General features: G+C 38.6%; 1 pseudogene; it reads left to right on the top strand.

Annotated features, from left to right (window-relative positions):
• Window positions 1-229: 229 nt before the first annotated feature.
• On the top strand, window positions 230-3,171 carry LOC132342737 (zinc finger protein 502-like; annotated as a pseudogene).
• Window positions 3,172-6,000: the final 2,829 nt, after the last annotated feature.

Raw genomic sequence — 6,000 nt, 5'->3', positions numbered from 1 at the left:
TCAGTCTTCAACATCTGATGAGAACTGTAAGTTTTTAAGAAAAGATTTCCATCCTTTTTTGAAACATACATGTTCTCTGAAAGGAAACGTGGAAAGCCCGGAAGGTAATCTAGTCTCTACTACAAATACTCATTCCAACAATACTCAATGTAACATATTAAAAAATCATTCAAGTGTATCTGAACACCGGAATTTTAAAAATGAGGGGGAAAACTCACAATATAATTAACTTGAGGGATCTGTGAGCAGGGGGTCATTATTCTTCCACCAACAGATATTTTTTCCCCATGCCAAAATGTATAATGTTGATGATAATGGAAGAGATGTAATCCAACCATCATTGTTTAATACATCCCATGATATGGTTAATATGGAAGAACTTTCCGTGTATAATAAAATGAGTCAACACTTCTGTAAGAGCGTCAGCCCCAATAATTGCAAGAGTATTTATGATGGAGTGAGAGCGTATTCAGGCAATAAAACTGGGTATAAGGTTGAAGGAGACTCAAACCTTGTGAAACATCAGGGACCTGAATCTTCAAACAAGGATTCTAAAATTAATAAATGTAGAAATATCTTTTATCAGATGTCAGGTCTTTCTCTATATAAGAGCACTCATACTGGAGAGAAGACTTACAATTGTAGTGAATATGGTAAAATTTCTAATCAGTCTACAGAACTTGTTCAACAGCAGACTATTCAGAATTCACAGAAAGAAAACAAGTGTAAGATATGTGGGAAAGTCTTTGTAACTCATCCGATAGAAGTAGACATAGGAAAATTCATACAGGAAGGAAACCTTTCCCATGTACAGAATGTAGGAAAACATTTATCTTTCGCTCACATCTTACTCAACATCAGTGAATTCATACTGGAGAGAAACCTTACAAATATACAGATTTATTTGCAAAGCCTTTAATCACAACTCAACACTTTCTCAACATCAGCGAATGTATACTGCAGAGAAACCTTATAAACGTACAGAATGTGACAAAGCCTTTATATGTTGCTCACATCTTACCCAACATCAGCGAATTCATACTGGGGAGAGACCTTATAAATGTACACAATGTGGCAAAGCCTTTAATCAGAACTCAGGTCTTACTCAACATCAGCGAATGCATACTGGAGAGAAACCTTATAAATGTAAAGAATGTGACAAAGCCTTTCATCGTCTCTCACTTCTTACTGGACATCAGCGAATTCATACTGGGGAGAGACCTTATAAATGTAAAGAATTTGACAAAGCCTTTATCCGTTGCTCACATCTCACTTGACATCAGCGAATTCATAGTGGCGAGAGACCTTATCATTGTACAGATGCAAACCTTTACTCGGAGTTCAACTTTAGCTGCACATCATCGAATCCATACTGGGGATAAATGATACAAATGTAAAGAATGTGGCAAAACCTTTATTACAAGTTCAAGTCTTACTCAACATCACCAAATTCATATGGGGGACAGACGTTATAAATGTATGGAATGTGGCAAGGCCTTTATTAACAGTTCTTGTCTTACTAAACATCAGCGAATCCATACTGGGGAGAGACCGTATAAATGCACTGAATGTGGCAAAGCCTTTAATCGGAACTCAATTCTTACTACACATTTGCAAGTTCATGCTGGAGAGAAACCTTATAAATGTACAGAATGTGGCAAAGCCTTTAGTCATGGTGGTCATCTCACTAAACATCTCAGAACACATGCTGCAGAGTGATGATACAAGTGATGGAAGGCGTTTGCCCTAAATATACATCAGAAAACAAGAGTTTATACAAGAAACCTATGGAAATGTAACAAATATGTAGAAAACTAATTAAAAATCAAATTGAAATAAATATCAGAGACTGCATACTAAAAAGTATTTCATCAATCATCTTTTTTTTTTTTTTTTTAATTTTCTCTAGTAGGAGAATTACTGTATAGAGAGCAATCCATCGTTTAAAAACATAGAAAATGGATATTTTAGCTAGGATCATGAGATGAAGGTTGATTGTTAGAAAGCTACACTTATTAGCAATGTGTCTTTGTTTACAATGACTTGATTTGAGATTAGTTGAAAAGCAAAATGAATGTAATTCAATGCTCAAATAATCCATACTATGCTTTGTTTCTAGTGTGAATGAAAACAGGTTTTTGACGGGTTTAAGCTTCAAAGATTATCCTTTTTATGTTGTGTTGCAACTATCTCTATCTATTCTCCATTAAAAGATGAAGGATACCTTAACGTAAAATGTACAATGAACATCTAAATGGAGGTGTTTGTCATTGATATGAAGTATCCTGTGAGGTTGCCCTAATGTAAGTGATCATGTAATCTTCCAATGTATTAAAGTAAGGCAGAAGATGGTTTTTTTTTTTTTTTTTTAATATTTATTTATTTGGCTGCATCAGATCTTAGTTGCAGCATGTGGGATCTAGTTCCCTGACCAGGGATTGAACCCAGACCCCCACATTGGGAATGCAGAGTCTTAGCCACTGGACCACCAGGGAACTTCTCCAAAAGTCGGTTCTAAATTTTCAATAGTTATATCACTTGAATTGTAAGAACACAATCACAGTTCACTACAATATTGATATATCTTTATAATATCAGCATAAGTGAAGTATATTACTTGACAATGTTGAAATAAAGACAGCATCTGTAATAACCTAGAAATGTATTAGAACCCTTTCAAAAAAGGCATGTAATTAGTGTATTTCTTGTTTACTAAGTGTTTCCTAGGCTTTGTTTTGTAAGTCAAAAACATAATGATCCTCACATCCTTTTATCAGAAAATGAGTATCTTTCTCTGTACTTTTAATCTGATTTAATCATGGATCATACTGCGGCAATGGCACCCCACCCCAGTACTCTTGCCTGGAAAATCCCATGGACGGAGGAGCCTGGTGGGCTGCAGTCCATGGGGTTGCGACTGAACGACTTCACTTTCACTTTTCACTTTCATGCATTGGAGAAGGAATTGGCAACCCACTCCAGTGTTCTTTCCTGGAGAATTCCAGGGATGGCGGAGCCTGGTTGGCTGCCGTCTATGGGGTCACAGAGTCGGACGCAACTGAAGCAACTTAGCAGCAGCAGCATACTGTGGATTGTAAAATGTTTGATTTCAACCTTGTGTGACATTAATACATGGTTATTAATAAAAGTGAATGGTTTCTAGTGTCTCCATTGGTTGTAATGAATGAAGTGTTAAGACTGTGATCAGCAGTCTTACTCAACCCCAGGGTCTACTTCAAAGGTTCCCTTCAATGACACCCTCACAGAGCTCACCAGAATCCTGCGCGTCTTGGTCTGGGACCAATCCACCTTCAGTCTTTGGAGCCCAGAGCACTTCACCCAAGGTCACTTATAAGCCTGAACCCCACGTACTAGAACTTTCTGTGCCTGTTTCTAGCCTTGACCTCCCACAACGTCCCTCAATGCTTGCTATGAATTCTCTCACAAACTCACTGGCTTCAATTTTCCTTTTTTCTTCTGTTGAACTAAGATTTTACACGGGATCATTTTAGCAAATGAAAATTTAACAAAGTCACAGGAAGAATAATTAAAAAGAGTGATTGCAAAATTCTGAACCAAGATTCATAAAATTTTACCCCATGTAAAATTCTCAGCACGTCTCTCATCTGGGCTTAAAGGAACTGTTTTCTCATGCCTTTGACATACATTGAATGCAATATATAAATATCTCAAGGTACATACGTTAGCAATGAACTACTAGAGAATGTGCAAGTGTAGGTGTTTTAGTGCATATTTATTTAAAGAATTTGGGAATGATAGGTCAAAAGGGAGAATTTCAGCATTGCAGATGATTTACCAAGAACTTACAGATTTGGCAACTAATCTGTTTTGTCGACTTTTCATGGAATTTATTTCCTTACATGTCAGGAGGTTGCGTTTGTTAAGGAATTTCCACACTGTCCTCCCTAGTGGCTGCACCAGCTTCCATTCCCTTCAGTCCTGTAGGAGGTTCCCTGATCTCCATAGCCTCTTCAGCCTTTATTATATCATTAGTGGGCATTTTGATAATGGTTATTCTGACTACAATGATATACCTCATTGTAGTTTTGTTTTCCATTTCTTAATAATTACTGATGCTGAGTGTCTTTCATTTGCCTCTTGCCCATCGAAATATCTTCTTTGGAGATATGAGGCCTTGGTCCAAATTTTGATTGAGTTATTTTTGTCCCTGATATTTTAAACATTAAAAAAATTTTGTCTGTTGCTGTGTGCAGGCTACCTCTAGGTGTGGTGCACGGGCTTCTCATTGCGGTGGCTTCCTCTGTGAAGTGCGGCTCTAGGTGTCAGTAGTTGCAGCACACAGGCTCAGTAGTTGTGGTGCACAGGCTAAGTTGCCCTGCAGCATGTGCAATATTCCTGGGGCAGGGTTCAACCCCATATCCCCTGCACTTGCTGACAGATTTGTATCCACTGGGCAATTGTTTTACAATTTTTTTGTAACAATGGAATTTTTTTTTTTTTTTGAAATGTGTATGTTTTTTGGTTTTGAGTTTTTTAACTTTAAAAATTTTTTCAATTAAGGATACTTGCTTTACAGAATTTTGTTGTTTTCTGTCAAACATGAACAAGAGTGAGACATAGGTACACCCGTGTCCCCTCCCTTCTGAGCCTCCCTCCCACGTCCCTCCCCATCCCACCCTTCTACATTGTTACAGTGCTGTGTTCCTTTCTGCTGTACAACACTGTCAATCAGCCATAAGTGTTGAGGCAGTCTGAATGCGGGTTCAAAAAGGATTTCCAGACACAGGCCATTTTAGAAAAGAGTGAGTTTATTAAAAACAAAGGGCAGAGATAAAGCAGGCACTGCGAGTGCAGTGGGCCCACATCTGCACAGACCAGGGGATGCTGACAGTTTCCATGGGCTAATAGCCAATTTTTACAGCCTCAAAGCAAAATTGCTGCTGGATGGTTGATGTTAGGTGATTGGTTGGGGCACTATAGGGTGCTTACTGGAGTGGGCATCTTTGCCCCATTGGGAGTCGGGAAGCCTACAGAGGGGCTTAGTCAGCTTTGAAAGTGTCCTTGATTCTGAGCTTTGTGTGCTTCTGTGTTCTTGGTGCAAGGCTTCACATCTGTGGCCTTGGGGCAGCACGCCACAAATAACAGTAGCCATGATCTATATTCTCTGGGTTGATTGTGTCATTCCACTTGGCAGTCATTTAAAATGGAACCAAAATACTGAGAATCATGCTGAAGATCCAGCAGAGGATACTGAAGGTGCCCACATATTTGGGAGCTTTTCTCTTAAGCTCTGCCCACCTGGAGTCACTGGGAATGATGATCACCTGAAAGGCACTCAAGAGGAAGATGGTGCCAATGGACACATCTCTGCCGACTCTTGGAACATGAAAAACAAGTGTGCATCCAAGGCTGCCAGTGTTTCAGGAATTCCTTTCAAATGAACAACTAAGAGTTTGGCTAGAGTCACGTGCTTGAGAATCCAGTCTGTGGGCCGACATTTGCCTCCTGCAAAATAAAGGGAGCGAAAATGGTAAACAAGACAGAAATTCCCCATAATCCCTGCCGTAGTCTGCAATAAAAAGACCACTCCTATTGCCAAATCCTTGGAGGCCATTCTGTCAAATCTAATAATCTTCTGAGCCAGAGAATCCTGCATGAGAAAATGAGGCAGAACTCTGTACCATATCAACTGGAATTGATACTCTTAAGTATTCTTCATTTACCTTAGATGCCACTGAAAAAGAATTATTTACATTTCTTTCTGTAAAACAAGTGTCTGATATTTGAATGTGTAACAGTGAAAACACTTAAAGGAATATCAATGAGGATTTAAAAGTCATGCACTGATGGTTCAGTGGTAAAGATTCCACCTGCCAAACAGGAGAGGACTGTTCAATCCCTGGGTAAGGAACAAATGAGTGTAATATCAGTAAAGATACCATGATTATATTTTAAACTACACAAGATGATTTTTAAGTTCACACAGGGTAAAGATAAGGTAAGAGTAAAAATATTCAG

This window comes from Bos taurus, chromosome 18, assembly GCF_002263795.3.
Source record: "Bos taurus isolate L1 Dominette 01449 registration number 42190680 breed Hereford chromosome 18, ARS-UCD2.0, whole genome shotgun sequence".
Classification (NCBI taxonomy): domain Eukaryota; kingdom Metazoa; phylum Chordata; class Mammalia; order Artiodactyla; family Bovidae; genus Bos; species Bos taurus.
This window is presented reverse-complemented; position numbering and strand designations above follow the sequence as displayed.